Source organism: Aythya ferina (assembly GCF_964211825.1).
Source record: "Aythya ferina genome assembly, chromosome: 7".
NCBI classification, from domain to species: Eukaryota; Metazoa; Chordata; class Aves; order Anseriformes; family Anatidae; genus Aythya; species Aythya ferina.
Genome location: NC_140302.1, coordinates 25,618,165 through 25,644,466, shown reverse-complemented (window position 1 = coordinate 25,644,466; position 26,302 = coordinate 25,618,165). Strand labels below are relative to the sequence as shown.

Genomic DNA, 26,302 nt, shown 5'->3' with positions numbered 1-26,302 from the left:
ATGTTTGCTGACCTGAAAAAAATCATATTTCCAGAAGTGTGAAGGAAATCTGTTCCATTAATTTGCTTGCATTTTATCCCCCATAACATTAGGACCATAACCCTTTCTGTCTCCCCCATCGGATGACATTCCACATCAGAGTGAGGCTGAGGCCACTGTCATGCCCCATTAGGCATTAGTGGACTTTTCTCAGCCAGTTGAAGTATTTAAAAACTCCCTAGAAAACACATTAATCAAACAGATCCGTAGTTGTGTAAAATTGATGTTTTTAAATACACCGTATTTAATAAGAAATGGACTGTCAAGCAGCTTCAACATGCCAAATTGGCATAGCTCATTGAATCTCCTGGCTTATGAACAACACGTAGAAGCACAGCCCATTTTATGTCTATTTTTTTTTTCCATATTTGTCTTCTTTTTTTAAGAAAATCAAAGCTAAAATCTAAATATAGAAGCAACAGACAAAATTTAGTACAGGAGGTAACCTGAGGGTCATGAAGCTGATGTCAGATCAGAATATAACTGATTTACCTGTGTGAGAAAACTAATATGTATATTCACATTCCCCATAAAATGTATGGCTCCTATTTTAAAACAAAGCTGACAAATACTTGTACGGCTTTGAAAATGGACCACTTTTCATGATCTTGCAAAGTCACACGCAGCATGCTGCGTTCCAATTACAAACTAAATGGCATGCATTCACTAGCAAATGGGAAACAGAAAATTATTTGCTTTGAACACCCTGCATCAAGAGAAAGAATTTCAAGTGGCACAGTATAGAAAACGTCTTCAGCATGCATTTAATCCACACAGATCAACACTTGAGGGTTTGCAAAATTAGCAACCAGTGTATCAAATACCCCTGCCCCATTACACAATTATAGCACTCCCGAGCTCCACAAAAAAATCATTCATTCATTCGTAATCATCTTGGTGCTCTATGTCTTCTATTGCTGGAAGCTATCAGGAATGTATGTCACTTCTGAACATCTGTGAGTGGTATGTGGGGCATGGGCTCATGTCTGATGTGGCTAGCTGTGGACGGATTAAGAGTCACACTGGAAACATGGCTGAAGGTTCAACACTGGCCAAAATTGCAGTGTTTTTCCAGGAAGTGCCTGCTTTCTCTTCCCCTTTTACTGTCTTGTGGCATCAGACCAGCCCTAGACAAGAGGCAGCAGGGAGAGCCTTTACTGACCCCTGCAGTAAAAGGGGTAAAAGAAAGCAACTTAAAGTTGACAGCACAGGAAAGGCAACATGGCCAGCATCTGCTCCTAAAAGGTCAAGCACTGCAAAAGCACTGTTCCCCGATTCATTTCTGGCATACATCACTCTAACTCCATCAGGTGCATGAGAACTGTCCCCAAAAATCAGCTCCACTAAAATCAAAGCAGATACTCTGAACTTATACCAGAAGCTGAATTTTGAACACACATTTAATGTGTGTGCAGGTAGGAAGAACATATGTAACTACAGGAAAGGCAAACAAGGAAAAACAAGGGCAGAAATAAGTGAATAATCAAGAGAAAGGAGCACTCAAGTTGCGTTCATACTCTCCTACTTCCAGACAGATGAAACAAACATGAATGTTTGCCTAAAAGCAAAGGGAGGAAATGCTATTCATCGCATTTACCCTTCATCCTGCACCAGTTTCAGAGCCCATCCTCCTGCAGTGTGGTTGACAAAGCTGGTGAAAAAAAATAGAGTATTTATCCTGCAGCTTGTGTTTCAAACAAAAAGGTGGGCCCACCAGCAAGGGAACTGACTCAGCAGAAAACAAAACTTTGCAAGCAGGAAAAACATGCACAGAGGTATTTCTCCTAGAAGGAGAAAAACAGCACAGCTTTAAAAATCCCCGCAGAGTTAGGATGGCCCCAAGACAAAAGGAAGGTGCTGGAACAACTCCACTGTCCTTTCTTGTCTTCATTTCAACTAGTACAGGCAGGGCCGGAGGCAGAGCTACCAGCCAGGAGCACAGGCTGGCCAGCACAAAGCCGAGCAGAGATCCTGCAAAGCTGGACAACTTGTGCAGAGCTGTGGAGACCTCACCACAGCAGCAGAGCAGTGCAGCCCTCAGGTGTGAGGGAGAGAGATTGCTCACTGGGCTGATGAATTTGGGTACAAACAGAGGAGAATTTGGGGGTGCTACCTTGTTCCATGTCGCCTTTCATTGACATCACATCATAAGGAGCTACATTCTCTTCCCCTACCAAAGCTCCTAAGTTTTGCATCTTAAGTGGAAGAACTGGAGTGTCAAATGAAAATCATGATCAAAGAATATTCAATGCCAAAAATTGAAAAATTCAGCTTTGCCCAAGTACATATGTTAAGGGTGATGGTAAGTATTCCTTTAAAGCCCAGCCTCCCTGGGTTCTGAAAGCAAAGTCCCAGATTTGCTTTCACAGAAATTGCAAACTTCAGGGGAAAACAGCAACAACAAAAATGCATTCACTGGGGGAAAAAAAATAGGAAAAAACAAAACAAAAAAAAAACAAGCATATGAAGGGGGTAACATTAGTGCAAACGCAAAAAAGCCTTGACCTTTTTCTTGGGTTATGTTTTTCATCCATTTGCCTTAGAGCACAGCACAAATTCAGAGCTAAAGAAACTCCTGATTCCAAACACAAAGGCCTGAAGTAACAAGGCCATGCTCTGAAGGGTCACAGTTCCGACTTTCTCATACGCGGACAATCCTTGCTCTGTTCTGTGCAGAGAAGGAAACGGTCCACCCTGAGCAGACCACATCCTCCCGGACAGATGAGCACCCAACATATCAAAGTAGCTTCCCCCAACACACTCCCTGGGTTTTCAGTTAGTTAAGAAGAACAACAGCAAACAAAAGCTCAATTGTGAGCGCATCCTGAACTCCCCATCATCTAGAAAAGCACTTTCTTTATTCACTACTGTCAGTTTTTGTTGTTGTTTTACGGCTGCCAGCTACACCCCACTGCCCCAGGGTAAGTCACAAAATTTTCCATTCTTTTAAGACAGGAACGATTCAGCTTAGGGAAGGGGTCATCATCCATGTGGCTGGGTGCAGGTACCTGATGTCAGCGTTGGTTTTGGGAAACAGGGAATCCAGTTAGGAGAGATGAGGGAGAACTGCCTCGTAATGCAAGCACATCCGCATCCCCAGGATTTGGTTTAGTAGTTCTGGCAAGAACTCATTAGCAGAGCTACTGCAACAGCACTTAAAGACTGCAGCCGCATCTGGGACTCTGTCATATTGGATGTGGTACAGATTGTCACTGCCAAAAACTGTTTTCATGCTAAGCACACAACACAGAGTGTAGGAAGAGAAATGAGTAATTTGCAGCCACCAAACCCGACTGTCTTGACTGAGCTGGAGGGCAAATGCAGCTTTATTCTGCATGTGGGTTTGGGATGCAGTGCACACTACCTAGCCCCATGCATCCATGCTTAAAGAGCTTCATATTAGCATGGCACACAAACCAGCACATCAGGGTGCAGGTGGGAATACACGCCACGAATCACAGACTTGATTTTATCCTGCTTTCCACTAGCCCATGTGCCTGATAGCACACCATGCAGAGCAAGAGTTAAACCCTTTCATTAGACGAGGATGAGACACGAGTTCTCAGCCATCCAAACCTCACTCTTTAAAACCAAGCTCTCATGTTTCTGAGCCAACCTCAATACTGTCAGAAGGGTTTGTGGTGGGAAGAACAGACTTTGCAGGTTGACCCCCTTGATTGTGACCCCTGGGAGCAATCAGAGCTATCAGGCAGACTATAGAGAGTGCAATGTAGAGGCAGGCGACAAGAGGAGCTCTGCACGCCCATGGCAAGTCTGTGCCTGCAGCTCCCAGCGTCTGTGGTAGCAGGGAGGCGAATTCTAGCAGCAGAAGGGTGGGGATGCTGGGCACAGTGGTTTTCCACCATAGCAACTGTTACTATAACAGCACTTTCAGAAATTGTGCATCTCAGAAGGATGTTACACCTCCCTAGGAAGGAGGTAGAGGGAATATAACAGGAACCAGAGCAGCCTACTCACATGTGCAGAGGCAGAGAATTCCAGCCTCCAGCTCTGACACAAGCTGCCAGCCCCAGGCCTCCAGCTGCCTTCCCTTCCCAGATGTTCGGGGTCAGCTAATATAAGCATGCAGCACCTTGGTTTGCCGTCAGGCGTCAGCAAAAGCTGGAGACGTGGGAGATCTGTAAAGAAAGCAGAGATGCTAGGATCAGGACTTACGTCATTTTTCCCCCCATCCTTGAGGTCTAGCATCATAGTATTCAGGTAGATCTGAAAGGGAGAAAATTAATAATTAATTTATGCAATTAGTAATAATAGTTTGACTTAACGTTAGTGTTAGATTTATTGAGAAGTACACGCCCTACAGATTAAAGCTGGTTGTGGATCAGGCGATGGATAAATGTTTACAATTGCTTCTGTGCCTGCCTGCTGCTGCAGCCAGAGCCACCCTCTGGCTCCGAAGCTCCCCATGCTGCAGGCACGTCCCAACCCCAGCTGCCACAAAACAGCAGCCCACCAGCCCACGCTGCAGCAGTGACAGCAGGCAGCAGAGCCCCAAGGAGCATCTTCCCTGCCCTGTCCCAGAGCTTGCTCAGATTTCAGGTTCTACCTTGGCTTTCCACCTACCAGGGCAGGCTCCCCTAGATGCTGCTCAGGGATCCCCACACTTCAGCTTTCTTGGTAACTCATGATGTGCTGCTTGGAGAAGCTAGAGATAACATGCCACATTTTTTCCCCTTATTTATATGAAATTTTACCTAAAAAATAAGACCTGGTTTGGAAAAACATTACTTTCTTTTCAAATTTTTAAATAAAGTGCATTTTTTAACTTCAATATTTAAAACCATTGGCAGTTTCTCTTTCTCACAGAGAAGATTTAAAACTAAGATATTCGTGTTTAAAAATGGCAATAATTTTGCAGCAAGTTTTTATGACTGCTTCATTTTTTTCCCACTTCTTGCAGTCTGTTCCTATTCGCACAAAGAAAGGGGGAAGCAAGAAAGTTGCTCACTCCTCCCACCTCTCTCAGAAGCTTTAAAAAGCAAAAACACATTTTTCAGAAGATAACGAGAACTTACTTAAAAGCTTTTCTGAAAAACAACGTTTTATTTGTGCTTTTTAGAAGCAACTAAACTTTTTTTACAAGCAGACTTGAAGAAAACAAAAGTTTAGCAAAAGTTTTCCATCAGAGGATTTTGACCAGCTGCCACTCAGGACTGCCAGGCAGAATGCTGTGCAGACATGAACTTAAAAGTTAACTCAAAAACACCTGAGTTTCCCCCTCAAATGTCTTTACTACTGTGCTTGAAGTTCAAAAGGTTGGTTTTAAGTCAATTTGACAACACAGATGCACTTCTTAGAAAATTCTTTCCATTTACACAGCCAAGTAGGGGCTGCACATTATCGCACCGCAATGTCAACCTTCCTCAGAAATTGCCAGGAGAACTTTTTTTGCACTTTTGTTACAGTCTGAGACATGACTCACTGCCTTGCTACTGGCTTCCTAGCAATAAAGGCCTTGTCCTTATGAACATGTGATATACAGTGAGGTGCTGGCACACAGTGGTGGGAAGATGATGTTTAATTCAACCTCTGGAGTCCTGAGATGGACTTTTATGTCTGCACAGAGCAAGATTTATGACTAAGCTACCTTGTGATTAGAGATAACATGCAAAAATATGTCCAGATCTCTTGGACATTTTCCAGCTACCAGAGTGGCTATGAGCAGAGGTCATCTGCTTTCCAAATCTTGTTCTTGCCTGCTTCACATACTGCATTGTCTCACGTTAGTCAGTGATGTGTTTTCTTCCAGGCTGGGGTCAGGCATCTTCATTATACCTACTTCAGATCTCTGCTTTCACCTCACATCTCGAGTAGCCTTCACTCTTTCCACTTTCCACCCCTTGTCTTCTTCAAATAGCCAAGACATACACATGAGCCCAGTCTCCTAAGGAGGATTTATACACTAGGACACATGGAAGCACTTAACTCCTACTTAAATCCATGGGAATGTGGCATCCACCTTCACTGACCACTAAGGCCTGAGTTCAGCTGATGGGCACCTAGAAAACTACAGCTACTCCATTTCTGAATCTACTTGCAAGGGGAGGGAAGGGAACAAGAGCCTGATGTGATGGCTCCAGAAGCCAGTTGCCATATGTAGATTTATTGCACATTGGCTACTCTTTTGCTGCTGCCTATCTACGTGCTTTTACTTGGTGGTAGGTGTGAGGCAGTTCATCTCACAGTCAAAGTGGAGCTGATGTTCCATAAATCCTCATCTTCTCTAACCTCAGAGGGGCTTGCTTAGGCTGAGGGAAGGGGAAGGAGGGAAGAGCTGCCAGCACTGCAGCCAATCATTTTGAGTCCTTCCCTTTTTAAATCAAAATCAAATAATACCCCATGCTAGCTCAGGGTCCACACAAAGATCTTTATCAGCCTGGGCAGCACTCAGTGGGCCTGTGCGCACTGCCATCACTCGCAAGCCAAGGACGGCGTTTCAGCAGCTATGACAAATTTTGAAGTGGAACTGTCCTACCAGAAAAATGAAATTACATACACCACAGCCACAGCTCCCCATCTTGGGCTGCTAGAATTCCCTGTATTGCTCTACATAATATAATATTTCGTCTCTGTCCTCCCCTGCTTGCCTGAGCAATGTGACAGTTGTCATTGGATGTGGACTGTGTAAAACACGACACAGACATCAGGCAGTAAGACACCCTTGCAATCTGAAACAAAAGACAACAAATGAACACAGGCGGATGATAAGGGAAATAGCCTCAGCTCAACAGTCGTGGGGAATAACTGATGGCACAACCATTTCACATCTGTTTTCTTCTCAAACACTCCTTTGTTTAAATAATCTGGCTGCTCAGTAATAAAGGGTGCAAATGGAAACAATGATGTGTGGCCGCCTGCTGTGTGCAGTTCCGAGGGAATTGTGGTCTGCTCCAGCTCTTCTCTAGGGGATCATTCTTCACTCTGCATCTGTACTCTTCTGCAGTGGGAAGCCCCCGTGTGAGCCCTCTTAATTTGGCAAATATGACTTCAACATCCAACATGATCAATTCAAACAGCCTTTCCAAACAAAATAAACACTGGCCCAATGTTTGTTTGCAGGTTTGGACCAGCTCTGGAAAACAGACAGGGATGAAAGCATCCATCTGTTACTCCCATGAGTGTAAATCAGCACAACTTCTTTGACTTCAGCAAACCTCTCCTGGCTTCTGCCAGCCTAGGATGCAGGTCACAGGCTGCCAGCATGGCACAGGAGCAACCAAACACAGTTCTTGCATGCAGAAAAGGATAAATTGGTGTTCCCCCTTGGCTGGTCCCTCCCATTCAGACTGTTGAAGGGACTGATGGGTACAAGGAGGACTCTCACACATCACTCCCAAAGGAAAACTTCCCAAACCAGCCAGGCTGGCAGTGGAAGCTTTCAAGAAGCCGAGGCTGTAAGGAGATCCTGCTGCATTGCTGCTGGGAAGCCTGCAGGGAATCTCGATACATTTTGCTGTATGCTCATCCTGCTGGACAGCTCATCTCTTTTCTCAAATATTTATCTCCACCTTTACCTTTCTTAGCACACAGAAGGGTGTTCTGGTTGTACTGAGTTTAGCATTTTGCATGAAATGGTCTCCCCTGTCACTGGATTTCACGTAAGATTTCACGTAAGATTTAGCAAATGAAATGAAAACCACTGACCTAACAGGAAGAGTTTTTCCATGTTTAAAAGAAAATCAGGAAAGGAAGAACTGAATCCCCAACTAACATTAGGTAAAGATCTACAGTGATTGAGACAGGACCTCAAAACAAACTAAGCAGTCAAACTTGGCTTTTCTAAAAGATGATAATAATGAAAATAGGGTCAAAGCAATGTTTGGAAATGCATATGTGGGACAGGAAATTACCAGTTCCATGGAAAAGAAGTAAAACTCCAGATGTTCTCTTTGTGCCAGTCTGAGAGATTAGGCAACCCACGTGAGAATCCACAGACCTCACCTCAGAGATTCATAACTGCTTTCTTCATTACCAAACTGCTAAGAGATTAAAATAAATTATCAAGTTGCTACAGGCCAGATATTCTGGCCTCTACCATGTGCAGAATTTCACAATCTTTTTTGAAGAAAAAAAAAAAAAAAAAGACAGAGATAAGTGGAAGCAGACTTTGCCAAAGCTAGATCTCCAAGATCACAATAGCTCCGTTTGATAAGGTTTGCTTCCTCTGCACAAGAACTGGAGTAAACCTCATCTATCTGCGTTCCAGGAAAGCTATGTTAACTGTCAGAAATTGTCAGTCAACCCAGAAAAGAAGTGTTTGAAGGGATTTGGGTAAGGAGTTGCAAGAGTTGGAAATAGCAATAGCTAGTATCAAACTTGGAAATATGAAGATGGAGGGGATTTACTAGTCGATTCCCATAGGGACAGGTTTCACTCTGTTTCCCCTTCTGAAATTACACTCAAGAAGTAACAGAAATGAGCAGGAATGGACAAACCATCACAGGTTCTCTGGAGGATCACAGTGAAACCACTCAGTTAAGGACCAGTAAGAATTGGGGCTTTAAGCCAGGAGCTAACCAAAAGAAAGACAGAGCGTGCTGTATCAGTTGCTCAGCAAATGACAGCAGCAAGATGCAGGAATGGGGGAAAAATGTCATTGCAACCCATGAAGTGTCTTCTTTCCAGTAAGAGAGGGAGCTGCTGGACCACTAAAAGAACTCTCCCCTGGGAAAACGTCGATAGTTCCTGTCACCTATACTCAGAAAGTCTGTTAAGATCAGAAATGGTACAAAACAGGGCTCACAGTGTGATCAGGAAGACAAAAACTCTATCCTACAAGGAGGACGTGGTACAGCAATAAAAAAGGGAAAAGGGATATGATTGTTCTTCATAAACATCTTAGGTGATTAATGCTGAGGACAGAACTAACAACATTATGCTGGGTAATAAAAAATAATTTCTAATCAGCACAAGAGTGGGATTACAGAACAACGTTTTGGTAACAGAGATCCCTGGATTGTTTTAAACTGAGTTTACTGCGAAGGAGTTAATGCCTTTGACAGCACAGACTCGAACTTCTTGACAAAGCAGATTCATTCCAGGCCTTTGCTTTCATGTTTCTGGACTCCTAAAAACCAGCTGAATCCACGTTTCCACCTACTGGCTTGAAATGTTTGTTCTATAATGACATTCTTCAAACATTTATCACTGTCATCTGTTCATTAGGCACTGAATACATGATTACAGCTCCACCAAAGAACAAACATATTTAGGCACTTCTCATCTAAACAAAGTACCCTTACACCCTTTTATATAAGTTCCCTTTTCCCAAAAGGAATCGCAAAACACTTAAATGCCACACGCTGCTTTACTTTAAAAAAAGATTTACCAATTATAGCATGCAGCTCCTCTGGGGTGAAGCATGTCAGCTCTTTTAATGATTCACAATAGCAATGCAAAACAGACAAGAGCTTACCCTACTGAACACGCGAAGAGCAATTTCCAGTAGACAGGTTGGGACTACGCTGAACTTGGACTCTGGCCAGGACTTCATGTTTGACACCCTCAAATGGTCCCATAACACCTCTGAAGCATCAGGGAACTTTGTTTTAGGCTACAGCCAGATGAGGCTCTCTACTGTCCCAGACAGCTGGATGGTACATAAATGGGCTTTTTTAAAAATCTGATAAATGAGCATTAGGATCTAGGACCACTGTGAGGCAGAATAAGGATTATTTTTTTCCATGTTTACAGATAAACAGAGGCTCACTGTGTCTAAGCGACTTCCCCACAGCAGCAAAGGAAGTCAGTGATGGATTGAACCCCAGTTTATACCCCAGTTACTCCTCTTTTAACTGCTCCTGCATCTGTCCACTGCAGCGAAGAATAAATATGAGCTTTATCCATGAGAGTGAAAACCTCCTGTACTTGTAAAGTCTCTCTACACAAAAGCCCAAACTAACTGGATTTTCAACATCTATTTCACCATCTGTAGTATCTGAAGCACTTAAGTAGCCTGTCCTTTCAAAACAAGCTGTCTCCATGCATTAGTTTCCATGTGAGCCTTAAGACTCATTTGTCTGTGTACCATTTAACACAATAGATTTAATTTTAGTCCAGACTATGCCAGCACAAGTAGTGAATACATTTTGTTCTCTAGAAGAGAGAAAATTTTGCACTTTTACGGCTTTACGCATCAAAAGAGCTCCAAATGCTTCACAAACAGTGATGTAGCGGGAGGCATCCATCAATCAGATCTACTCCTTGACATCAGCACATACAGACCGCGATTGAAGCCTCCCAGTGGTCTCATGAGGAAGAAATGTCTTCAGCTTTGCTTTAGAGCTGGGCTAAGAGAGATTCAAGAAACGGGGAGTTGAACTTAGATTACTGAAGTCATGTGCCAAAACTCTAACTACTGAACCAGCCTTTCCTTCACTGCAAAAGAAAAGAAGAGATCACAATGAGCTCAGGTGACACTTCTCTAAATTGCATATTCCTTTAAGTAAAAGCTTCAGATCACTGGAAACACTGATGTTCCCCACTGCCCCTTCACAGCCCAACTCCTCCTCTCCCCTCTCCTCCAGTCCCCAATCCCACCGCATTTGAAAATGTCATCGTTCATTTGGTGACACATCCCAGCCATGTGGGGTGGCAGCTGAGTCATCTTCCCGCTGCGAACGAGGTGTGATGGTGACAAGCACCTTACAACTGCACAATCCTTTTTTGGGCACGCTGTGTTGGAGGCTGCTCACCCCATTCTATACAAAGGGATGGGTGGGAGGAACAAATCAGCGTGGAAGAGCTCCACACACATAAAGGAGAATGGGGGAATTGGAGGTGGCCCTAGAAATCAAATTACATCTTCAAGAACAGTGAAAAACTAAAGGGCACCTAGAGAATGAGGCACAAAGGCTTAAAAAAAAAATAAAAGCATGAGTCAGAGATTTCATTTGAGTTGACATTCTGTTAATGTCTACTGTAGACACTGAATTGAGGCACTCTACATCATCCCTTGAAAGTATCCCTGTCTCTCAGTGAACTCTGCAGTGATATTGTGATGTAGCCTCATATCTTTGACATTGACACCAACTTAACTGGTCCCCTTTCTCCCACTGCCTCTACCTTTTCCAGTTCCTGAGGATAGCTCCCATGGAAGCTAGACAATTATCCTAATTAAAAATGTCCCTTTTGTTAGGGGACAAATGGAAATCCCACTATCTAGCTTCACTGTTCAAGACAATTAACCAGCACCTCAGAGCCAGTTTCCAGACTGCCCACTATTCCCAAACAGGTCTCCATTTCACTATGCCCTCATATCAGAGAATGTTCTACAGCAGATGTTGCACAGCATCCAGGGTAATTGCCACTTCCTAAAGAGTAATGCAGCATGGAAGAATCAGACTGTTTGGTCTAAGCTGAACTTTGATGGGTAGGTGGAAAAAAAGAGCTTTCAAACAGGTGACAGCAACTTACTTACATGTACAACATGTAAGATTTTGCCATGAATTCCTGAGTGCTGTCGTGTGTGAGGGAACTTGAACCTGTGGTGGAAGCCCTGGCATCCATTTCCAGAACTCACCTCCTACATTGCTGCCCCCAGTACAGCTGGAATAGGGAAAAATTGTCATGTGTTCCTACTCATTAGCAACTCTATAAGAGTCTTTCAACTACCTCATCAATCAATTGGCAGAAAAGATCAGTGCTAGAGCATTAAATCTAGACTCCGGTAAACCTAGATCTGCAAGAGAGGATTCAAGAAACATGTAGTCAAAAGCAGACCTGATTTTTTCTCCTCAGGAATGAGTACTCCCAGACCAAGTGCATGGCAGCTAGATCCTCATGATAGTATGATACACTGCCACCTTCCCCATTCAGCTGTGCTCTGCTTCACACTGTGCTTGCACACCTGAAATAGGGACAAATCAGGCTAAAATGGTAAGAAGGTACCCTCTTGCCTATAATTTTCCAGGAGGCTCTTTCAATTAGGGTCCTCCATCGTTGTCATGCTCTTTTTCTGAAAGCCAAAGACAGAAGCTGATGACTCTCGCCTGGAGAAGCAGAACTGTATTTTCTGTTCAGGCAGTAGTAGTTTGTGCTTTGAGACCGAACACATGGGGCAGCCCATGTAACTATGCAATGCAGCAAATTCACTTGTTGAAGAGCTACATCACAACTCGATTTAACATGTGTACTACATTGCACCTGTAGCTGGGAGTCTGTCCTGTTTGTGCTGCAGGTAATAACAGAACACACTGACATGATTTCATGCATCTCTGAAAACCACTTTCCAGCTGCCCAAAGACTTGTCCTTCTTAAAGGACTTTCCTCTGACTCAGTGTTGCACCTCTCATCTGGTTGTGATGTCTTATTTATTAGTACAAAAATATGGATCCACATTTTACACCAAAAAACAGAAAAGCAACATGTCTTGTTCCTCCCCTGCCTGTAGCCTCTGCAGGATAGCAGATATACCTCTACTTCCTAATCCCCTAATTGCTGCTTTATAATGTTCAGATTTATGGCAGTTGTATTTCCTAGATTAAAACGATGGTTGTATGCAAAATATTGTCCAGACAGTATGGCACCTGGTTAACCAAAGAAACAAACCTGGCACCTAACACTGTATGGTAACCTTCTTGCACATTTATTTGTACTGCCTTCTCCGAATTAGAAGCACACAAGATGGATAATAGTTCCAGATGGCATAATAACATCCCAGAATAATAACAGAAATATTTTTTCCTGAAACCTGATAAAACTTTAATTTTCTTTTCAGGCTGCACCACAAAATACATATGTCCTCCCACCAATTAGTCCAGCAAGTTACTGGACCTTTTATCAACCCAAGTCATAACTATCTAAAAAGAAAAAGAGTAGCCACAAGCAATGCCAAAGAGTTGTCAAGGACTAAGGACAGGAGATTTTCTCTGTTCTGTTAGCATTCGCCGTAAAATTACAGGCCCATTTACTATGTTATGACGACCTTAAGGGTCCTTATCAGATGACATAAACACCAGGTTATTCTCCTCCTCTGTGCTCTGCTACATGTTACCTCAGAATCTATTTCAAATTCTTTTAAAGTAAACCCGGTACAGCAATCATTTATTGTCACTGCCTTGTAACTTGTAGTGAGCAATTCTTACTGCAAAGGCCATAATAAATATCTGCAAAGGGTTCTACCTCATAGGATTGTGTCCCTTATGTAATCTTTGTCCAGCTCACCCTCCAGAGGAGAAAAAAAAAAAAAATATATATATATATATATATAAAAGCATATGAGTGAAAAGGTGAATTCAGGAATTCAGTGCATTGAAGAGTGTTCTCCCTGGAGTAATTGTCTTGGCTGCACAAAAGCAGAGAGATCCTATTTCTGGGGTTTCTGTAAGAATCCCAGCTTAACAGCTGACCCTTTCATACAACCCAGTTACAAAAAAGAACTGCTCCATCATTCACACAACACTCCCTCACCTTTGGCTGAAGTAACTAGAAAGGATCAATGAGAAAGATAAAACCTGAAAAATCAGACGTGTATTCCCAGAAGGGCCAGGAGTTACACTTCTATTAAAAACATCAAGAAATGTTAACTATGAGTCAATACAGACAGTGAAAAAAATACAGCTGGACTGCCCCTTGCTCTCAGGAGCAGGCAGACACAGCAAGAGAACAACACTAGAGCAGTGAAAAAAAGATCTGCAGCAAAGTTAATGCCTCTCTCAAGTTTGCAGTAGGCCAGAGTATAATTGTGAACCCATCACGCTGTGTGAGCTGCTGCAGTCTGGCTAAAAGCAGTCACTTAATTCTGCATGTATCAGTACTTTGGCACTGCTGAAGTCAGAGCGTGGTGGTGAGAATCAAAGGAGCAAGTGTTCCTGCAGCCAGCTTCCTCTGAAGCCAGGGTCAGAGTGCTGGAGACCTGCCCACCTGCAGGTGTCACACGAGCAAGTCAGTAGCCACAGCAGCAAGCCTGCGGACTGCATCAGGAAACGTCTATCAGGGGAGAGACAGGGTGGATTCCCACCCTTCCACCATCCCAGAGAAAACAGAAGACCTAGTTCAAGCCCATGAACATGACTGTGAGCCACTGCCAGCAGCGGCAGTTTTGTTGCCCTGATCCTAAAGTCTTCCTTCCAGGGATGAGGCAGCTGAAGGAGGAAGTGTGCTGGCATCATGCTCAGTAGAGCTTGCAGGCCACTTCACACACAGCATCCCTACATGTGTTGGGAGAAGACACTAAGATCTGTGGCACCTTTATACAGGATACTGAAGAATCACCAGAACCCAGCAGCACCTGTCTGAGGGCCCAGATTCATTACCTTTCAAACCTCTAATGTCACCCCCAGACTATAGGAATTAGTCTTCAGGGTTTACAGTCCTACAGGCAACTGTCTTTAAAAAGGCTTCTTAATTTTCTGCTCATTTTGTGTCATATCTAATCAAATCTGGTAAGTTTATTCTGTAGTACCCTCCGCACCCTCCCCTCCCTCATCAAGATAATTTTAAAATGCATTATTTTCAGCATCTGCTCCTCCCTGTTTCTGTATCACTGCTGCAAATGGGATTTTTGTTCGTGACATCAAGAGAAGCAAAATAGGGCTGCCTAAGATAGTTTTCTGGCTGATTACACAGAAGTAGTGCAATAGTCATAAGCAACAGATAAGTAGCTCTGGCACATCACAGTTTCACTTCTCTGGGCTGTAGAATACCATAAATATGTTAAAATGCCTGGTTCTGCACTGCTCCTCGCTCCGCAGAGCTCCACAGCAGCCTCAGCTCTGAGAAACAGACGCGAACACAGCTCGGTGGCGAGAACCAAACCCTGCTCTGCCTTCCCTGGGGACCACAAGTGCACACCTGGCACATCCACAGGACACCCTTTACACACCCTGGAGCTCTGCTAAACCTTGTGAGGCCTCGGATCAGCTCTGATACTTGGGCTTCCAGTGGAAGCATGGCTGAGGGCCACCCAGTCTCACGAGCTGGGTCCAGGCTGAACCAGGCCAAGACAGGAGCCCTGCCCTGCAAGTGCCATGCCCAGGGCTGGTGCTGGATGGCTTCAGAGGTGCCCTGAGGAGTCCCAGGAGGGTGAAGCAGGGTGCAGCCATGTTAAACAGATCAAACTGATGGGAGGATGTTGAATATCTCAGCCAGGGGCCCCAGGTCATGCCTGACACCCAAGCTCCAGCACGTTCTGCAGACAGGTTGCCTGCTGACAGGACAGAAAGTAGCCACGTCCCACAACCAGATTTCCTTGCTTTAAAATCCAGAGGGTGCAGTAGTAGAAAACTGGGAAGGTGTATTTCCATCCTTCAGCCAGCTACCTCAGGATCTAGAGCAGGTCTACCTCAGGTCTGAAAGCAGACTTGCAGGATAGGCAATAACCTGACCCAGCTCCCTGGGTTCACAAGAGTACAGGCCATCAGGAAAAGTCTCTGCCTACCTCTGCCATACTTTCCATTCAGATAGTGCCTTCTGGCTGGAATTTGATCTATTCCCTCCTCAAACACACCCACTCAGTGATATTATTTTCTTTTCCTTAAAAAATAAGAAATTAAAAAAATAGAAGACTCTCTGGTGCTCCCTTGTGTTCACTTTCAGGTAGCAAGCAAGGTAAAAAGCTGGGAAAAGCCAGTCAGGTCAAGAAGAAACAGTTGCAAAGGAGTTTAGGAAGGTGGTATTTCCTGAATTTCCTGAGCACAAAATGTCTTCATTTACTGACAGGACAGAAGCCATGAATTTTACACATCCCAAAAGCAAATGCACACAAGATTACTGTCCCGGTCCAAGGAAAGATTGAAAGATGAAGAGAAAAATGGAGGATGGGAGGAAGAAGACAGGATTAGTGGAAGTAGGTCTGGGTTTGGACCATTTTAACAGGTGAAAGAATCTGCTTTAGAATATTTCATATGGTAATATTGTGCTTATGCATGTGTGTATATATAGATTTGTATTTCCTTCCTGTGCAAGAGTTTTGAAATTGTCAGAAAATAGTTTTTGTTAATAAGTAATAATTTTTCTGGAGAATAATTTACAGCTAAGTGCGTGATTCATCTTCTGGGCTGCAGTTGCACATGGACCTCCATTTCCGTTCTAGTTCATAAGATTTTCATGCAGTAGCACAATTTTGCTTGTATTTCTACAACCGCAGGCAAATGTTTAAATATTTTACAAACAGAAACCCTTTTTCAATGAATTTTTTAGGCCAAGATGTAATGTTTCCGTTCCTATTTGCTTTGAAAAGTTTCATACTGTTAAAGAATGCCCTGGCTGGGGCTTGAACTGCAAAAGTAGCGGCCCTTTCAGCTCATGGATACAGACAAAATCTGCACTGAGTACACGTGATCACTTTTGAGATTCTGGTAACACCAGCAACATTTAATTAGAAAAAATATTTCTGCTTTGTATTCCTTTGCTAGCTGCTTTCCAAGTTTACAGAATTCCCAACATGTCCTCACACAAATCTGAGCAATTCAGAGGTGCAGACCATATCTGTATGAGAACTGGATTCTTAATGAGATGCCTGAAAGGAAGGAGCCGGCTGGCAGACATGCAGCTATTTTCTACGTGTATTCTGCATCCATTTCCTTTCCTGAGTAGCTCTATAAATCTGAATTAGGAGTTTACTCAGAGACACAATCCATAACTAAGAAATTGGCAGATAGCTTGAGAATGAAAAATATACTCTGGAGAATGGATCAAGTTTCATGTTCCTCAAAGTGTATGAGACAACCAAGCAGGAGAACCGCTACGCCAGACCATGTCCCAGACAATGTTTGAAACAATACAGATCAAAACCTCTTAAAATCTACTGAAATAAATGGAATGGAAGCCTTTGAGATTTATGGCCTTCGGCCTTTACAGTTTCCAGTCCCCAATGAGTCTGGCTGGACATACACTGCTTGTGAGATACCACATAAAATCCTGTATTCTGAAAGTACGAGAAGCAATGTGCACTTGGCACACAATAACTACGTCATTCATATTGGGAAACTAAAGAGTACCACAATTCAGGATATGATGATAAAAGTTTCTGCTTTTGCCTTTGTTGTATTTTTGGCTGGGCTAGAGTTAATTTTCTTTGTAGAGGCTCAAACAATGCTGTGTTTTAGATTTTTGATGAAAACAGTGGTGATAACTTACTGATGTTTTTAGTTGTTGCAGATATTGCTTACACAGAGCCAAGGACTTTTCTATCACCACGACATACTGCTTATTATCCATTGGGCACCCAGTGGAAACTAAAATACAACCAATTTAACAGAGTCAGGGCTGTTCACCACCAGGAGTAACACCCTCTACTTGTTAGTGATGGAGTGATTAAAAACTTGTCCTCTGAATCTATGGTGTGCCAATTATGAAATACACTGAAACAAAACAGTTCATAAGGTAATTATATGATGGAAAATAAGCAGAAAGTTCTATATTTATCAACAGATCTTAATGGTGAGATGCAGCATGCAAGCACATCACCTGGCAGCAAAGAGCACGCCCTGCAAGAGATGAGAATAAGAGCCATTTCACACAGGACTGTTATGTCCCAGGCTCATGAGTGGTGTCAGGTAGTCCAATGGTGTCTTACCAAATTGAGCCCCAGAGCCAAATCACGGTGCAAAACAGAGGCAAGACTTTATTTCTAGGCAGAGTACAGGCTGGTGACAAGCAGAAGGACTCCACATGCCAAGCAAAGCAAGTTTGCCAACTCTCTCTTCTCTTTGAGCGTGAACATGCTGCTTTTCTTCTGCTTGGATGAACTATTATTTTTAAATAAATGCTGTCCCTAATCTAGGATGAAGCATCCCAAGCCTCAGTGCTGCTAATAAAAGAACTCAAATTAAATAATAAATAAGTACATTGTTAGTTTTGCTTTGTTCTGAAAAAGAAGACACACAGGTAAAAACAGCACAAATTGGCTAGGGAAGAAGCCTGCTGAGGAAAATTTGGAATGATCTGAGAACACAACCAAGGTTGCTTATCCTGCCAACATAAGGATGTGGGAGGAAAATAATCAGGGAAACTAGTTCATCGAGCACCTGAATAACAGCTCTATCACTATAAAGAAATGGGGAACAACTGAAATGGAGAGATCAGAAGGGAAAGAATACAAAATATAATAATAATAAGATGTCTAGTTAAACTCAAGCTTAGCCCATTCACCAGTCAACTGAGTAGGGAATGGAAAAGGCCTTCGTGAGGAGAGTGTTTGGAGACACGGTTCTCAGAGAATAAGACCAGAGAAGTCCCTTTCTGTTCCACTTGGGAACCCCAAGAAAGAGTTGCTGATTTTTTTTCTTTTTTTTACTCTTTTTATATCTTTTTATAACATGTGAGCTGATTACATGCACAGCCTTGTCCATCTTGGGTGTCAGTTGCAAAGTGACTACATAGATGAATAAAATGATGAATAAAATTCTTATAATGACAACTGCTGCCGAAGTACAAGCTCTTTAAACCTCTTTAAACCTGGCAAGGCCAGTCACTGGAACAGACTGGGCCTCACTTTCAATGCATCCATTGAACAATGGGAGTAGTCTATAAATACCACCCAAACCAGTGCTCCTGTCATTTTCTCAGTACCTTAGAGTTGGATCTATTGATTTCTCACCAAAAGAAAGAACAGCAACACTGTCATTAAGGGCTGAAGGGGGGCAACGGCTGTAAAGGTTTCACTACTTCAACCATAGCCAATCCTTTATCTCTAAGGGGCAGATTTAGTCATGTATATAACATATTTCCAATAACTCCCTACTTTCTCCCCTAGCTTCACACCATTTCCCACAGTACTGCTCACAAAAGCAGACTCATCTCTATCCGCTGAGTTAGTTCAAGGGTAGAAGAGTAAGTCTAATGGTATAATGAGGACCCTCAGGAGCAAGGCAGACAGAGCAGCACAGTAACAGACTGCTCTGGCAGAGCAGGGGACCTCCCAGTTAATCAGCATTGAGAGCTAGCCTGTTTATTATCTCTCAAGTTAAAGCAGTGCTGCAACATGTTCTGCTTTTAGCAAAATGGACTGAACCCTAGTGCTTAATACAAAGTAAACCAGTAAAAGCATATAGGCAAACCTGCTTTCTCCTGGGACAGCAGCTAGGGTTGACTTTCATGTCACTTCAGCAAGCAGTGGCTCTCAGGAATTGAGTTTAATTTATTGTATCACCTCTACGGCAAATGCATTGCAGCAACCCAAGCATCAAGCATAAGCAGCTACTGTAAACTTCAATACCCCCACTCCAAGTGCAGAGCCCAGTACCAGTAGAGCTAGAAAAGAAACTTCCCTGGTTTTGAAAGTAATCTCTATAAACAAATCTTACTCCATGCAATAAAGTTTAATGGTACTAACCCACCCACATGCCCTCTGACATGCTCATTATAATTTGCAAAATCCCTGAGGAAATAAGGAGTATTCAGCCATGCTCTTCATGCAGGTATATCTGTGCCTGGTCAGCTCTCACTGCCACCCACTCTCTCACTTTCGAATTAACTACCTGGCCATTTTCTAACCAGTTTCATGATCCAGTGGACAGAGGAGAGAATCCCAAATTAAGGACTCCTCCCAGGAACAGCTCTCTAGTAGATATCAGAAATTTCAGCCCTTCTTCTCCCTGGTCCCAGTCACCTAGATGGAAAAGGGCAGGAAGAAGAGAGTCACAGCAACCTTGGAAAGCAGCCTTCATTCCTGTTGTGTCTCCTGGTACAGTTTCTTGAAATTAAATTGCCTTCTGTATGAGTGATTTCAAAGGTGCAGCTTCAGCCAGGAGTTTGGGTACACATGGGAATGAGCACGCACACAAACACAGGTGGCTTCTCATGACAAGTTACCTGGTTTGTGAGTCCAGAAACAGGTGGGTGGTTATTGCTCCATTATTGCTTCCAAGGGCTCTTGCAGGCATGAAATGTTGGGCTGCTTTTGAAAATATCATCCTCCAAACAGGACAGGTGCAGAGAGAGGTCAGGCTGACAATTTGTACAGCAGTTACATTGGAAGTCTGCAAAACATGGAGACAAAGGAGAAAGGCACACTAATCTTAGAGCAGTTTTAATTGTACATGTTTAAAACCAGAAGGCATCATCTCAAAACAAAAGCTCTCCATGGCTGGCAGCTGATACCAGCTCTGTCATTGGCATCTTAAGTGCTTTAACTACCTTCTTTGTGAACCTCAATTTTTACTATCTGTAAGATGGAAAGCAGGAGCCAAAACTGGTTGTTGACACAACAAATGTGCAAATTCCTAGTTATTTGCTCATCACTCAAGGACTTGAGAGATCAAGTTCACCTCCTTGTTCTAATGTTGGCTTCTTGCAAGCAGGTCACAGAGGCCCCTATTCCTACTGCCTTTTCTGGGGCCAAACAAAGACTTAGAGGCCTACTGTGGTATCTAAAGACAAAAGAACAATGAACAAGAAGCTACCATGAGGCTTCATTTAAGTCCTGTACCTGTCTCTTTCCACTGTCTGATAGCCAGGAGTTTTCCAAGCTAATCCCTCTGCTGCACTGCAAGATGCTGATGACCTGAGTATATTAAAGATTGAATCTAACAGGAGTACTGAGAGAAAAATGACTCTGTGAGAAACCTAAAATTCATTAAGATTAAAATCACACATTATTTGCTAACAGTCCGTATATAATGTACGATAATAATCCTTAGTTTTCCACTAATGCTTTTCAAACACTTTATAAAGGGTTAATTAATATGATTGTGATGGAGATGGGGAAAATTATGAAATAGAGAGGAGTTCGGTGATAGATCAAGGAACAGAAATCAGATTTTATCCGGTGTCTTTGCTGTTGGCTTTAACCATCAGCAGACCGTAGCTGAGCCATGGACCACAAGAGTATTGCAATCAGGAGCAGTGTGTTACAGCTGGCTACACACAGCTCTGGAGAAGGTCCTATTGATCCACTGGAGAGGAAGATAACGTTTTAATAACCATTTAACTAAAACAAATTGTTTATGAACTGCTTGCAAATGGAAACTTAACTTAAAGTGTGACTAAAAATAATCGAAAGAAACTATTTCTCTCTCCAATTTTAGAGCAGAGAGACAGTTGTAATAAATGTTATCAGCTAGCAAAATGCAAAATTAAAAATCCAAATCCAACAAAGATTATTCTCTCTTCTATTAAACTTGGGAGCAATTTATGTTATTTTATTTTCACAGAACTTTGTTTAATGTCTGCTAGATTGCCTACGAACTTTGCATAAAATAGGAAAGAAAGAAGGAGGGAGGGAAGGAAGAAAGGAAGGAAGAAAATCCAGCAGATGATTTCTACAGCCTTCTAGGAGTAGCACAGGGTGTACTCACTTGCAGAATGCTGTCTGCCCATTGAACATCGATGAGCTGTATTAACCAGCCTCAAACTGGTCCTCCAAAAATAACTGTTTTCAAACTATTTGGGATATTTCTCCTAAGTGTGACCAAAACAGCTGCGCAAGCAACCCCTAACTGAAGGATGCTGAAGCCTTCAACTAAGACAAAATTTTAGCCATTCTAAAGTGATGGAAAGAGTTTACCACAGCAGTGTCTGAGAACCATTTCCACTGGACCTTGAAGCAGGTTCCAGAACACAGACCTTCATTTCTGTACCAAAAGCTGCCCGATGCTGTAGGTCAAGCAACAGCACAGCCCACTGCAGCCAAAGGCAAACAGAAGGGGTGCTTTATTGCCTGAACTAAAACCCTTTTGCCAGGGAGGAGGCGTGCAAAAATTTGGCCATACCCTTTATCGATTATTAACTTCACTCTCCTGGCCTATTTCTGCCACCTGACAGCTCGCATAGCCAAATGTAGCCTTCCTCTCAATCAGTGCCAAACAAGTGGGAAAAATATTAGTTCTCTGTACCCACACCTGCTTTTTTTTTTTTTTTTAATCATAGATCTATCGAGCTGAAGGAAGTACCACGCAACAAATACACAGCACATTCATCAACATTCTCATCTGTCTCGCGGGCTTTCCATCACTGCCATTAAGGAAAAAGTAAACCCCTGCTGAAAATTTATCCTGGAAGAATTTAGCACTGAAGGAAAAAGAGCCGTGTCAGCTCACAACAACAGAAAACCTATTCAGAAAGGGGAAAAATCTCGCACTGGACCTTCTCTTCGCACTAGAGCTCTCTGATTTAACAGCTTCCAAAAGCAGCAGGGAATTTACTGCTTTAAATTGCTCTCCGTGTGCTCCTATGGATCACTCATACACATGCTCAGCTGAGCAAAGGTGAAACCTGTCCCAAGGGAAGGTAGCTCTAGCCTTGAAATAGGGCAATTATGCTGCAGAGTGAACGAATAGTTGCCTTTAGCAGGAGATTGAGTGAAGCTTCCCAAGAGCACTGGGGTCATCGTGTTGGATCAGGTCTGTCATTTAAAGAAGGGACGGGTTTGTTTTTAGGACGTGACCTGCTCTGATGAAGCGGTTTGTGGCCTCCTGTATGAATTTGCCATGTTCTGAACATCTACCAGGCTAGAAACGTCCTCAGAGGACAGAGCGGGCTGGATCTTCACGCTCTAAATCAGACAGACCCGGTGACTCTCAGGCACTACAGCTTAGGGTACGGTCCCTGTAAGAGGCCTGAGGCCACTTTAATCCTGTGCACAGCCCAGAGTCCTGCTGAAAGCAGCCCAGCAGTGGCAGGCACAGGACTGCAGCCTCTCTGCTTTAAAGCACTCGCTGCTGGCATTCAAATTCACCAGGGAATCCCCCTGAGAGGTGGGATGTGCGGATCAAGGGAAACCCAGCGCAGCAGCTCTACTAGCATCAGATGGGCTGGGGCAAGTATCTGCATCATGCACCCAGCACCCGCAGTTCACAGAGCTGTCTTCCAGCAGCCATGAGGGGACCACCCTTTCAAGGAACAGAAGGGGAGGTAGGGGTGAGGAGTTTAATACGTCTCAATGAATTAATTCCTTCCCTCAGCAAGCTGTCAGAAATCAATCAAGCAGTTGGCAGTGGCTCTAAGTGTACAGTTTAATCTCGGTGCTCCTTCACAGCTCGTATGACAACAAAACCGTCCTGCGTTCACTGGGGACCATGCATTATTCAGGGCATTGTGACAAAAAGCACAATCACAGGAGAAGTGGATGAGACAAAGCAAATTCTGAGTGAGAATAAAAAGATTTTTTTTTTTTATATGTGTTGCCTAAACAAAGCCTTAAAAATGACTTCATTTTCTACATGCCAAAGTCCAAATGAGGTTATATCAGAGATCCTCTGGCCCACTGCCACCTTGTTTTGATCTACAGACACATCACTTTCCAGAGGAGACTGGCTGAGTAGCTTTCTTCTATTTGGGTGTAATTAGAGAACCACAAAATGTCCCTTTGGTTAGGGAGTGAAAGATACGGAAATCCTGATGCAGAAACTAGGCTGACCAGGAGGCTGCACAGGTGAGCACATACACATATGCACAGAAATCATGCAACCACTGTGATCACATCAGGGGGAAAAAAATAAAAAAAAAAAAAAAAAAAAAAAATGAGAGGACACTAGAGGGGGGACACAGAGGCCAAGCTCTGAGAGAGGCCTGAAAAAAAGAGCAAGTTTCAGAGCAAAGTACTGGCTGAATGGGGAGGTGGAATTTTTTTTCCTTTAAAATACTTTAACATTTGATTGTATTCAGTTTGTTGACAGAAACATTATTTCACTTTTAACGAGCATTAGTCTGGTTTATATAGAACAGACCAAAACAAGAGCAGAAGGGCAGGTAGGACCGGGTACAAAAAACAGAAGCTACCCATGTCACCAGGGCTGAGATTTTCAAAGATGCTCAGGAAGAGACATTCAGATTGTACTGGAATTTGACATTTCAGGCTTGAGTCAAAGATTACCTAGTGAGTCACACAGGTTTTTCACTGTGCAGGGCCAATCCTACTGAGTCCTGCCAAGCTGACACGTGTCCACATGGTCTCCTCTGGCCAGTGATATCACAGCCCCTGTAGGGCTAAGAGCTGCATGAGGTTCTGCTGCAGCCCCAATGAGAGCCTGCTATTTGAAAAGTGGGTGACCAACCTTTGTTACAGCTTCTTTAAATGTTCTGCCCTTTCCAGTTTGAAACCCTGTTAACCCTTAAAACATCAACCTCTGGGAAACAAAAATGAAACAGAAGAGCCTGAAAAGTCCCTCTGGAATTTGGCTCAAAAACTGGCAAATTGCAGCCCAACTTTCCAAGCAGAAAAAAGAGGCACAAAGTGAGAGAGAGACAACACGGCAGCACTATCAGCAAGCGGTCCAGGGCTCAGCCCTCATGCTCTGATCAAGCGGTGTCCCTGGCTCACAGCTGGCAGAAGGGGAAGCACAAAGCAGAGCGCAGCAAATAATTATCCTTAAAACATTAAGATCAAACTCTAGCCTTATTTCATACAGACACGTTTCAGGGGCACATCTTCCCACTGCTGGGAGCACAGAAAACAGCTTTGAAGATGACCAAAAATAAACCATCTGTTAGGGAGGGAGAAATCATTGCATCTTTTTCAAAACATGAGCCATTAGGATTTCATTATTATAATGATGTTTTATTTCATTTGATGTCTGGCATTTGATGTCAACACTTCAAGAAAAAAAAAACTATTTTTTTTTCTATATATATCATTTTTTTCCTTGCAACTACTGCTGTTATAGATCTCTCATCAGTTACAGGAAACAAAGTAAGTGGGCAGGGTGGGATGCTTTGTAGAAGCAGTAAGTATTTGAGAAAGAAGTCCCAAGGATCTGTACGCCGAAGACTGTCTGAAGCAGTGTCTGTGGTTCATGTGCATTGCCCAGCCCTGTAAATGTCAGAAGAATCACAGCATTTTGTTAAAAGAGAAACATGCCATGCACCGCTAATTGAGTGAATCAATACACAGAGAAAGCCACAAAGGGAATGAAATGGTTTTGACACACGCAAGCAGTTGTTTTCGATGTACATAACTCTGCCCTTTATGCTTTAATTAAGACAACTTCAGGAACACAGGGTGAAAGACCTTTTCCCCTGCACCCTCCACACCACTCTGCTCTTAACTCCCTGCTGCCTGACATTAGCAGCGGTCAGAAGCCTACAGACACAAAACAAGTCACTGCCACCTCTCAGGAGGGATTCAAACACCAGATGGGATCCCACCAAGCTCCAGCAACAGCCTTGGGAATCCGTGAAGGGAAGTATGTGATGCACTGTTGCCATGACAGGGGCCCGTTATTAAGTGTATTTATAGGGCCCGACCACAGGAGCTTTTGGAAACCTTTGGTTATTTTTTCATTTACAAATTTCTATATTTTCTTGGAGATTTTAAAACCCCTGTGTCTCCAGAAAAGCCTTCCAAGATGACTCTAACGTGACTTTTGCAGCCAAACAACTGACAAACGCAGCCATTTAGCAAGAAATCTTTCTCCGGAACTTTTCTCTGTGCTGATGAATACCCATGAAATAGCCTGAGACAACTCACTTTGAAAACACTGTAAGGAGCTCCATGGAAGCAGAGACTTTTGAAGCCACTGAGACTTGCACTTTCCCAGAGCTTTCCTTGTAATGCAAATCTCACTCTGCTGCAACGTGAAGATGAGCAATCTCCTCTGGCAGCTGGAGCTTTGGGCCTCAGTCAAGTAGCTCTTGATACAGAGCTTTTCTGTCCTGTTTGTGCCTCTCTGGAGGTCAGGCAGTGAAGGGCCATCCCTGTGAAATGCTGTGTTAGCAAACAGCTGAATGCAAGTACAATGCATTACGTGATCTGCAACTGGTTCCTCAGTCCCCAATAGAACTATTTGCAGACATATTCCTTAAGCAAGGCACTGAGTTAGATTGATCTAATACTCTGAAGCTCTCTGCCTGCTTTCCTCATGTAATTTTGTTTTGTTTTTTAAGACAGCCTAGTGTGGACTGACAAGAAGTCATTTCGGTCTTCCAAGAACTTTCATCCTCACCTGTGATCTTTTGCTTACTGCCAGCTCTGAGATTACCAAGGTGGGACTGGAAGGGAAAACAGTTTTAAGGCCAATTAATTATAGCAGCTAGAGGCTGAGCTCATATAAGGCTTGCCTGGCTGATCCTACAGCTGGAGAGATAAAGAAACGAGGACTAAAATAATACGGGATTTTTTTCCAGTCAGACAATGAGCAGAAGCAACCTGAAGACTGAAAAGCGGTGTGTGACCAAATCAGCAAGATATATTCTGGAAACCTAGCTGTGGCACAAAGCTGGGTGAGAGAAGACCAAGATGAAACCTTCTCTTCCTCCCACCCTTCATAGTTTGGAGTATAAAGGAGGCCGGATGTTTAAAGCCCAGTCCTGCTCTTACTGTTCACACAAGTTATTAGTTGGTCTACAAAACAGAGTGCTACCC

At 43.2% G+C, this 26,302-nt stretch overlaps 1 long non-coding RNA gene across 4 annotated transcripts in view; it reads right to left on the bottom strand.

Moving 5' to 3' along the window:
• Positions 1-10,087: 10,087 nt before the first annotated feature.
• The window catches only part of LOC311439958, a 62,061-nt gene continuing 45,846 nt past the window's right edge, over positions 10,088-26,302 (bottom strand). For 3 of the 4 annotated variants that reach the window (XR_014695109.1, XR_014695110.1, XR_014695111.1), the window contains 2 exons: positions 19,816-19,982; positions 10,088-10,437 (listed from right to left, as the gene is read on the bottom strand). This is a non-coding gene — a long non-coding RNA (uncharacterized lncRNA). Of the gene's footprint in view, positions 10,438-19,307; positions 19,613-19,815; positions 19,983-26,302 lie in introns of those variants that run through there. The other variant, XR_014695112.1, reaches the window with a different exon arrangement.